The sequence below is a fragment of the Mauremys reevesii genome, unplaced genomic scaffold (assembly GCF_016161935.1).
Source record: "Mauremys reevesii isolate NIE-2019 unplaced genomic scaffold, ASM1616193v1 Contig2, whole genome shotgun sequence".
Taxonomy (NCBI): domain Eukaryota; kingdom Metazoa; phylum Chordata; order Testudines; family Geoemydidae; genus Mauremys; species Mauremys reevesii.
The window spans coordinates 3,416,050-3,427,463 of NW_024100826.1; positions in this window are offsets into that span (position 1 = coordinate 3,416,050).

Here is an 11,414-nt window from a genome sequence, read left to right on the forward strand (position 1 = left end):
ATGCTGTACAGTTCCTTATACAGCACAAGATGGTATGATTTTGGTTTTATACTCCAGAGGAAGGTGCGTGTCTGGGGAGCTTGGAGTTATCTATTGTTAGTTCATGCAGTGGCTGGTTAGAGACCCTGCATGTAACTGCAGCTGGGTGTGTGAATGCTGGTGGAAGTATAGGACCAGAAGCAGGTTTGCAGCTTGTCACAGCGGCAGTGTGAGAGGGAGCCCAGGCTGGTGAGTCAGAGAACTCAGTGGCATGGGCGGCAGGTTATATATTTGTGTGGGGCCCGGGCCCCAGCAATATTCAGGGCTGGGCGCCCTGCTCCAGCAATAGTTGGAGCTGGGTCTCTTCCCGCCCCCCCCCACCCCGGTCCTGCCTGGATCAGCCCCAGCCACCACAGGTCTCCCCCCGCCGCCGCGACCCTGCCTGGAGCAGGTCCCAGCCCCCGCCTGCCACCCCCCTCCGCGTGTTCCCCCCCCTCCGCCGCGTTGTGTTGCATCCCTGCCTGACAGAACGCAGCGCGCTGCTGCCCCGAGGGCTCCCAGCAGTTTTGCTGTCTGCTGCCGCAGGGTCCTAGTGCCTGCCCCCCGCCAGTACTGGCAAGGCAGGCTGCCCTTACCCTGAGCCTCTCCAACCCCAAACCCTCAGCCCCAGCCAGAGCCCTCATTCCCCCCGCACCCTAATCCTCAGCCCCAGCCCTGAGCACCCCCACATCATGAACCCCTCATCCCCCTGCACCCTAATCCTCAGCCCCAGCCAGAGCCCTCATCCCCCTGCACCCTAATCCTCAGCCCCAGCCCGAGCCCTCATCCCCACACCCTAATCCTCTGCCCCAGCCCTGAGCGCCCCCCCATCATGAACCCCTCATCCCCCCGCACCCGAATCCTCTGCCCCAGCCCTGAGCGCCCCACATCATGAACCCTCATCCACAGCCCTCACCCACAGCCCAACCCTCTTCCCTAGCCCTGAGCCCCCTCCTGCATCATGTACCCCTCATCCTCAGCCCCACAGTCCTCACCCTGCACTCCCTCCTATCCCCAAACTCCCTCCCCCTTCCCACACACCCCTTCCCAACCCCAAACTCCATCCCAAAGCCTGCACCCTTCACCTCCTCCTGCACACCCACCCCCTGCCCCAGCCCAGAGCCTGCACCCAGCACCCTTCCTGCACCCTAATCCCCAGCCCAGGATCTGCACCCCAGACCTCCCCCGCCGAGCCCCCTCCCAGAGCCTTAGGCAGGTGGGGGCGGAGTTGGGGGGGGCGGAGTTGGGGGCGGGTTCTGGGCCCCACCAAAATTTTTACAAACTTGCCACCCATGCTCAGTGGTACCCCAGTTACAGGTGGCACCCTGGGGGGAATCTATCACACATGGCGCACACCACATGGATTAAAAACTGGCTAACTAATAGGTCTCTAAATGTAATTGTAAATGGGGAATAGTCACTGAGTGGGTGTTGCCAACGGGTTCCTTCAGGGATTGGTTCTTGGCCCTATGCTATTTAACATCTCTTTCAATGACCTGGAAAAAAACCTAAAATCCTGACTGAGAAAATGTTTTGCTGATGAAGAGTGGTAAATAATGAAGATGTCAGATCACTGATTCAGAGTGAAAAGGATTACTTGGTAAACTGGGCACGAGCTAACAATTATGTGTTTTATTATGGCTAAGTGTAAATGTATCCATCTAGGAACAAAGAATGTTGGCCACACTTACAGGATGGGGGGCTTGATCCTGGGAAATAGTGACTCTGAAAACGATTTTGGGGTTTTGGTGAATAATCACTTGAATGTGAACTCACAATGTGATGCTGTGGCCAAGAGGGCTAATATAGTTCTTGGATGAATAAATATGGGAATCTCGAGAAATGATAAAGAGGTTATTTTAGCTCCATATTTGGTACTAGTGTAACTGCTTTTCGAATACTGTGTTCAGTTCTCATGTTCACAATTGAAGCATGTTGATAAACAGATCGTTCAGAGAAGAGCCACAAAAATGATTAAAGGATTAGAAAACCTGCCTTATGGTGACAGATTGAGCTTCTTGAATCTATTTACCTTAACAAAGGAGTGACTTGATTACAGTCTGTAAGTATGTACGTGGGAAACAAAAACTTAATAATGGGCTCTTCAGTCCACCAGAGAAAGGGGTAATATGATCCAGAGGCTGGAAACTGAAGCTAGGCAAATTTAACCTGGAAATAAGGCCTACAATTTTTCATAGTGAGAATGATTAACCAGTGGAATAATTTAGCAATGGTCATGGTGGATTCTGCATCTCTGACAACCTTTAAGTCAAGACTGGATGTTTGTGTAAGAGATCAGCTCTAGGAATTACTGTGGGGCAGGTCTCTGGCCTGTGCTATACAGGAGGTCAGACTAGATGAGCACAATGGTTCCTTCTGACTTTGGAATATATGTACCATAAATAAATGGAAGAGATCAACATTCAAAATAAAACATATCATTTGAAGACTTCAAAATTTTAAATATTTTGTTACTCTATAAAGTGCTCATGGCCCTTTAGTGTGCTAAAACTACATATTCATAGTGACTTCCTGCTGTTTTTACATTACAGTAATTTTCCACAGCACTCAAGGGCCTGATCCTTCTAGTCATTTGCCATGTAGTTGCTGTTTCCTCATGCAAGAAGTCCATGTCACGTCAGCAATTTGTGATCAAGTCACTTCAGCAATGTATGTGAGCAACATCCCAATCCCTGTTGTGATGCAAATGCATGGAGCTTCTTCAGGGCCTGAAGTGGCTACAAGATTGGACAAAGAAAATATGGCAAACCAAGCCCTACTGAAAAGAGCAGTGGGTAAGGATTGCTCCTAATTTGTCAGCAGAGGAGGAAAAGCAAGATGAACATCGTCTTAGATGCCTTAGAAAAATATTTTGTGTTGAAAAGGAAAATAATATATGAAAAGTCTATTTTCAGTACATTTGATAAAAATGAAACTGTAAACCAAACTTGCAACCAGGCTGTGCCAGTTAGCCTCATCAAACCAATTTGGTACACTTTCCAACAAACTTATTAGAAATCAAATACTTTTGGGCATCAAAGACAATGAATCCAGAGAACATACGCTGTGGCAATCAGAAGTGGAACTTAACCATGCAGTTGATATCTGCAAGAGCAGTGAACAAGCAAAGGGAGAGCAATAAATTGAAGGAAAAAAAAATCAGAAATAGGGGAAGATAACTCCATTTCCTCTCTCACACCCTCCTCCACACACACACACACACCCCCAAAAAAGGGGGGGGGGGAGAAGACTAAAACAAGAACTGGAGCAGTTGTCTGCAAAGAAGAACAAGCGATGTCTGTGTGGTGGGAGAATCTGTGGAAAAGACCAATATCCAGAACATGGTGCCACATGTGTTTATTGCAAGAAAAAAAAATCATTTTGAAAATGTTTGCAGTGACAGAAATAGTTAAATTTACATTAGAGGGCTAAGTCCAAACCACTAGGTGCCCCTTGTGGCCAGACATGGCATTACAGCTCTCGCACTGGACTTGTGAACATAAAAGGCCATTGTGCCCTTGCCAATGGTCACATCAGTGCACGGGTGGTTTCTCTGCCTGGTAACTTGTCCAGTGACTCAGTCTTTGGTCCACCACTTCTGGAGGTGGCAGTTGTCTAAACCAGTGGTGCCCAATCTTATTACATAGGAGGGCCACATAAATCTAAGCACAGCCTTGCATGGGCCTGTGTGATTCTGTTTCATATGTACTTAGATAAGTTCTTTCTATGTACAGTGCATAAAACGTGTATCAGAATTATAGAAAACAGGGGGGGAAAGTAAAGAACACATAACTAAACTAAAATGATGTAAACATGATGAAAAAATACTAATGAATCACCCGTTAGCATATTCTGTTGTAGCCAGCCATATTTGACCTGTGAGCCATAGGTTGGGCACCCCTGGTCTAAAAGTGTTTTTAATGCATAAGGGGGATCGCAATCAGAGGCTTGCTGTGTGAAAGGGGTCACCACTACAAAAGTCTGAGAACCCCTGCCCTAGGCGGATGCGAGGGGGAGTGAGGAGCAATATCAGGGCTCCCTTCACCCAGGTCACTTTCCCCACCTGGGCTGCATAAGGGGAGAGAAGAAAGCAGCAGCTGCTAATGCTCACCTCACAGCACAGGTGGGGGCAGTGATCTGAATGCACAGAACGCTTGGTGTTGTTCCTTACTCCCCCTCACCCCCTTAAGGGGGCACAGGGGAACCTTGGGGGTGAGCATATCTGTGTGTCACCACTTGCTCCCCTCATGTTCCTCTGCAGGGAGGAATCATAGAAGATTAGGGTTAGAAGAGATCTCAGGAGGTCACGTAGTCCAATCCCCTGCCCCATGTAGGACCAACCCCAACTAAATCATCCCAGCCAGGGCTTTGTCAAAAAAGCCAGGTCTTAAAAACCTCAAAGGACAGAGATTCCACCACCTCCCTAGGTAACCCATTCTAGTGCTTCACCACCCTACAGCTTGATATGTAGAAGTCTGCATCTTTTAAGTCGAGGGCAGTATACCAATCCCTTGGATCCAGTGATGGGATAACTAATCCCAAGATCAGGTGGAACTTCAACCTGAGATATCAGTTGAGTCGATGTAGGTATAAGACCTCCCTTGCCTTTAAGAATCAAAAAAACTGGAGTAAAGCCCCTTTCCCCTTAGATGAATTGGCACCTCCTCCACCACTCCCATGCTGAGGAGGGACTGAATTTCTTGCTCTAGCAGAAGCTTGTGAGAAGGGTCCCTGAAGAGGGATGAGGAAAGCGTGTGGGGAGGGGGGGGGTTTTGAAATAAACTGGAGGGTATAACCAGGCTCCACTGTGTTTAGAACCCAGTGGTCGGAAGTGACCCCTTTCCAGGCCTTGAGAAAATGGGAGAGATAGTTGGAAAAAATAGGGATAACCAAATCCAAATTGTGAGGAATGGGTATTTCGAGGCACCAGCATGGTGCAGGGCCGATTAGGAATGTCCCGCAGAGGAGGAGGAAGGTAGAGGTGGCCTGCACCCAGAGCCCTTGTTCCTGTCTCCCCTGTGGTCAAATTGGTTCTGGTGGGAGTAGAAACAGCCATACTGCTGTGGCCTATATTGCCTCCTAGGCTGAGACTGTGACTGTAAGCCCAGGGACTTCAATGTTGCCCTGGTGTCTTTAAAGCCATGGAGCCTGGCATCTGTTTGCTCTGAAAAGAGCGAAGGACCCTCAAATGAGGGAACTCAGCTGCCTGCAACCATGAGCTCCTACGCATCGTCACAGAAGTGGCCATAGATCTGGCCGCCAAATCCGCAGCGTTAAGGGCCGCTGGCAAGGAGGCTCTGCCCACTGTCTTGCCTTCATCCATGAGGATGGAGTACTCCTGCCGGCTGTCCTGGGGAAGTCTGTCTTTGAATCTGTTCATTGCTTCCCACAAGTTATAATCATAGGCTGCTGGTTCGCTATGCTCAACTGGAGATCCCCTCCCCCCCCAATCGAATAGGCCTTCCTCCCAAGAAGGCCCATTTTCCTGGGCTCCTTTGGTCTGAGGTTAGACCCCATTTGGCCTTGGTAACCACCACAACAAGGGACCCCGGAGCGGGTGAGAGAATAGGAACTCACAGCCTTTTGCAGGCACAAAGTATTTTCTTTGCTGTGGGTGAAATGGAGGCAGGAGTCTGCCAAATGGCCTTGATAGGTCCCAAAATGGCATTGTGTAAGAGCAGGGCCACCTTCGCAAGGGCTGCGGCCAACAGAATGTCCAGGAACCCATGTGCCTGTTCCCTGACTACCTCTGCCTGCAACCCAAGGTTAGAGGCCACCCACTTTAACAAGTTTTGGTGGGCCCTTAAGTTGTTCTGTGGTAGGGAGGACCCCATAAGCACGAGCTTGTCCTCTGAGGATGATGAGGAAGAGGTGTGTGCTGCCATAGCGTCCAGTCCAGCCTCTTCCTGAGGCACACGAACTTGGGTACTGGTACCGGCCACAGTACCAGGGAGTACCCCTGCTGGGATCTGCGCTGGCCTCAGCACCGGACCGGGGGTCAGCTCCAGAGTTTCCTTGTGCGCCCCCGGTGCCACAACAGTCTCCGAGCGCATCAAGTTGGAGTGCTGTGAGTTGCTCCTTTGCCCTGGTGGAAGCCCCTGTGGGTTCCAAAAGGGCCATTGTAGGGGTGCTGCACCCCACAGCCCCATGGGCTGGGTGCTTTGGGTCGTCCCTGCTCCCAGCACTCCCAATGGCAGAATCATCTGTGGGGATTGACGCGGAGCCTCTCTTCAGTGCCAGCATCTTGAATAGTCGGATCCTGGGTCCAAACTTGAAGGTGGCAATGCGGAGATGGAGGATCACACTGACCACAGTGGGACGGATCCTCCCAGTTCTCGAGATTGGTGCCGTGGAGACATCTCTGGCAAGGCCATGTAGGAGGGCTTCCCCCTGGAGGTTGGTCTTGAAACCAGCTTAAAAGTGGTCAACCTCGGTGCTGCTGGGTGCCGCGTCCTGCCTCCCAGCTGGGCTCAGTACTGAAAGTCATCAGATCCTTGGTGGCCACGTAGGCTTCAGGGGTCGAAGGCACCGTAAATTGGTCCATCCAGTGCCAACCAGCTAGTTAGTCGAGCGCTACTGGAGGCTGCGACACTGGTGCCAATGCATCTGCCAGTGCTTGCCACAATGCCAGGGAGGGAGAGCGGTCCAGCACGGGTCTCACTCCATCCCTATCTGCTTGCTTGTCTCCCTTCAGTGCCAGCAAGGGAGTCGTCTCCCGGTGATCTTGGTGTTGCTTCTTCAGTACTGGTGAGGACTGGTGCCGAGAGCTCTTAGCCACTGGCAGAGCACTTTGCACTGACACCAAAGTACTCAACGCCAAGTCCAATTTTGGCTCTGAGGCGGGTCTCAGTGCCACCTCCATAAATAAGACTTCCAGCCTTGCTCCTCTGTCCTTCTGCGTGCAGGGCTTAAATTCTTGGCAGATGTTACAGCATTCTTTCCTATGACCTTCTCCCAATCACTTGAGACAACTCATATGAGGAGTCCCAGTCCTACACTATAACTACTTAAAAACTACTGAACTTACTAAACTATTTACAATGAAAAAACAGTAGAAACCCCTAAAACACTTTGCTCAGGGCAAAGAGGGCAAGTTCCAACAGCCACACAGGCGGTAAGAAGGAACTGAGGAGCACGGGCTCCTGATACCGGCGCTATGAGCACGCAGCACCAGGGGGCACCAGTGCCAAACCAACGGATACCACTAGGGGGAATATCTCCGACAGCCATGCTTGCACACCTAAATCAGAATGGACATGTGCAAGCACTCAAAGAAGAAAGAGTGCTTTTTAAGAAAAAGTTCGCTAGCATGATTTGAAAAATGCCTTCACATTTACATCCTTTGGATATCAAAGGTGTACTCTTAAAAGGTGAGCAAATATTTTAATGAACATATTTTAAAATCCTGGATGTAGAGAGGGTGCATTATATTTAACACGTTAGCTGGCTGTGGTGAACCCTAGGCCCGTGTGAATTTTACTTGCAAAATGAAAATGGGTTTGATTTGGTAAGTGTAGCCATGACATACATGGGATGTGATTGTGATCAGAGGGGGTCAGTGCAGATATTAATGTCCTTTAATTTAGCATGTGCCTCTGTAGATTAGTAATTTGAATTTCTGCAGAAAAGGCCATGGGTGATAAGGCCTGAAATCAGGGGAGAAAGGATTCCTACGTGTGACAAAATGGAAGCATCCATCCATTTCATTGTGGCTATCAGGGACCAAAGCAGCTTCCATTTGTCCGTCTAAATACTTCAAAAAAGATTAAAATCAGATGTTCAATCTGATGACAGTCACAGAACACACAAAATAGGCTGGCTCAGTGAAGTCCATCTCCTGTGCTTTTAGCATACAGCACTACCACCTCATGTTCAGGAGCATAGGAAGGGGCAAGACCATCTTTGCCAGACTAATCAGGTTCCTCTCTAACACTTCATATTATACCCAGAGCAAATCTGAATCCCTGCAGATGAGTCAGTCTTGTTAAAACTCAAATCAGTATTAATGGATTTCTCACTCCAGACCAAATTGCAGTTGCTATTTGCTAGTTGAGTAGAACTGCCCAAACTAAACATTCAATTCAGATTTTGAGGCAACAGGAACAATGCCAATAATTCTAACTACAAGTGAAGCATGAAATACTGTGATGTTCCTCTGTTGGATTTGGGCATGTTTCCTGTACAGAAGGAACTTTACAGAATCCTGATTTATTTGTGTAATACAGCAGAGAGCCCTTGTTGAACCAGGCATACCATGCCAGTCCCATTGCCAGGTACTACAACCTCAGGGTTTACCCCACTTTGGAGGCTGTGACACCCTGGCATCCCCTTATTCTCAATTGTCATATAATTAGAATGTTTTGCACAAAGCATGCCTTGTGAGCTCTGATTCTAAAAGTCTTGATCTGCTAGACATTGGATTGTATGTGCTATCACTGTATGTGAAATTATGAAGTTTGGATAGGTATGTGTTACTGAAACATGTTGTGAGGCTGAAAACACCCACAGTAGCCTTTCAGGTGCAACAGTAAAAAGGCCAAACAATGCTAACGGCTTATTAAGGAAATACACAAAAGCCCAAGGATTACCCCAGGAACTGTGTACAATAGAAACCTCTCAAAGAGATAGCACTACACTGTGGGAACTGTTTGACCCAGGTCACAATAAAAGAGCTTTCCAGCAAGTGGGAGGAAGATATAAAAGGGGGAAAATGACATCATGATGGTATCTAATTCTCCCAACAACGCCACATGTGGAAACACCTGAGGAACAAAGACTGAACTGGGGGAAGTGATGGTCCCAGGCTAAAGGGATTTCTAAACTGTACACAAAAACCTGGGAAACCCAAGCTGCAAAGCAAAGGCAGCTTGTGCCTTAAGAATCTGCCAACCTGTTTATCACTCAGGTTGAGAATTTGCTAATTCATATCCTACCTATCTAGTAAATTAAGCTCAGTTTGCATTTTTATTTACTAGGTAAATTTGCTTTGATCTGTTTGCCATTACTTATAATCACTTAAAATCTATCTTTTGTAGTTAAATTTGTTTCTGCTTTATCTAAACCGGTGAGTTAGAGTGAAGTATGTAGGAATCATAACTCAGGGGCAAAAGGCTGTTGCATATTCCTCTCCACGTTGGAGGGAGGGGACAAATTTTATGAGCTTACACTGTACATTTCCCTGTGCAGCACAAGATGGTTTAATTCTGGGTTTATACTCCAGAGAGAATGTGTGCCTGAGGAGCTAGCAGTAGCCTTCCCATGCAGGGGCTGGTCAGAGAGCCTGCTTATAACTGCAGCTGGGTGTGCCTGTACCTGTATGTATGCTGGTGAAAGTGCAGACTTGAGGGCTCTTCAGCTTGTCACAGCAGTACAGTGTGAGAGGGAGCCCAGGCTAGTGGGTCGGGGGGGTTCAGTGGTACCCTAGGCCCAGGTGGCACCCTCAGGGGAACCCATCACAGAGGCTTCCTTGGATCACAGGAGAATGAGCTTTGTATAGATCTCTTGTCCAGGGAAGTGATTGGTTGTAGTTCAGGCCCAGGCACCACTCAGAAAAGGATGCAACTGAAGTTTGGGTTATTGTGATTTTGTTGCAAGGATCCAAGGAGAAGAATGGTGGGGTCCCCAGCCCAGGGTAACAATGTCTGGTCAGGCACCCGCCCCCACCAGAAAGGAGCCTGTACCCAAGTGGAAGTGATAACAGGAAAGGATTTGAGCTAGGTCTGAGCTAGGTCAGAGCTAGATTCACCCTTGCTGTGGGGGAAATCACTCTTCCCAGACCCACAAGAACCGCTACACATCCCAGGGGTGGAAATCAAATACAGGACAGATTGAGAGTGTTTCCCCTTCCAATGTCCTCCTAAGAGCTGAGAACAACTCTTAACTGCAATCTGAGCATCACAGGAACCCAGCTGAGAGGGGCTGCCTAGCATAGAAAAGAGACACTGTTTCAACACATCCTTAGCCATATCTCCTTCCTGAATGCCCCAACCAGTGAGTCAATACTGGCTATAGGCAGTTCCCCAGCAAAGCAGATGGCAGGCTCCTTGTGCAGCTGCAGCCCCTTGCTGGGCCGCTCTCCCCTGCCAGTGTTTTAGATGTGGCAGCAGAAGCAAGGTGCCTGAGTTCAAGCCTGCTGGGGATCCTGGGTATGTACTATGGCTGCTAGCCTATGCTGATGTCTGTGCTTCCAGATCTACACTACTATTTACCCGTTAAAGGTAGCACATACAGACCTCCCCCTAGACACACACCTATCTTCACCTGCAGAGTAGACATATCCTAAATTACACCAGTGGAAGGCAGCATTATGCCTAGATCCAGGAATAGGGCTCAAGTGTCCTTGCCATGTGACAATTTGAAGAATCAGTCTACTTACACCTTATGAATGTTTTGAGTAGGGCAGTGCTTAATTTGTAATGAGAGAGGTACTAGAGCTGAAGCATTTTTACTTTAATAACTGCCATAGCAAGCCCAGAGATGCCAGGCTCTGAACTGCCAAGCCCAGAGGTCAGGGCTCAGCCCTGGCACAAATTAAGCACTATAGTGTGAGTGTCTACACTGCAGTTAGACATCCACAACTGGCCCATGCCAACTGACTTGGGCTTAGGAGTTGTTTAATTGTGGTGCAACTGTTCCAGAGCTTGGGCTGCAGCCTGAGCCTGGACACTCCCCACCTCACAGGGCCCAGGACCCCAAGCTACAACCAAAGTCCAAAACATCTACATCTCAGTTGATCAGTCCCTTAGCATGAGCCTTGACAGCCTGCAATAGCTAGTACAGGCCAGCCCCACATTTTTAATTGCAGGGTAGACATGCCTGTGTATGTCAGACTGCATCTGCAATTGTGAACGTGGGGCTTGTCTTCCTTGTTATTTTACTTCTGCGCTGCCTTCAGAGCAGGGTGGCTGGAAAGCAGCAGCTGCTAACTGGGAGCCCAGCTGTGAGGGCAGAGCCACCACTCACAGCAGTACAGAAGTAAGGATGGCATAGTATGGTATTGCTATCCTTACTTCTGTGCTGCTGCCTTCAGAGCTGGGCACCCAGCCAACAGCTACTGCTCTCCGGCTGCCCAGCTCTGAAGGCAGTGCAGAAGGATGGAAATACTGCAAAACACCCCCCACCCCCCCAAAATGAATAACTCGCACACCACCCCCTGCAATTTCCTTTTGGGGCAGGACCCACCCATTTGAGAAACACCAGTCTCCCTCATGAAATCTGTATCAGTGGTTCTCAAACTTTTGTACTGATGACCCCTTTCACATAGTAAGCCTCTGAGTGCGACCCCCACCCCTTAAATATATAAAAAATAGTTTTTAATTTATAACTCCATTATAAATGCTGGAGGTAAAGCAGGGTTTGGGATGGAGGCTGACAGCTTGTGACCCCCCCATGTAATA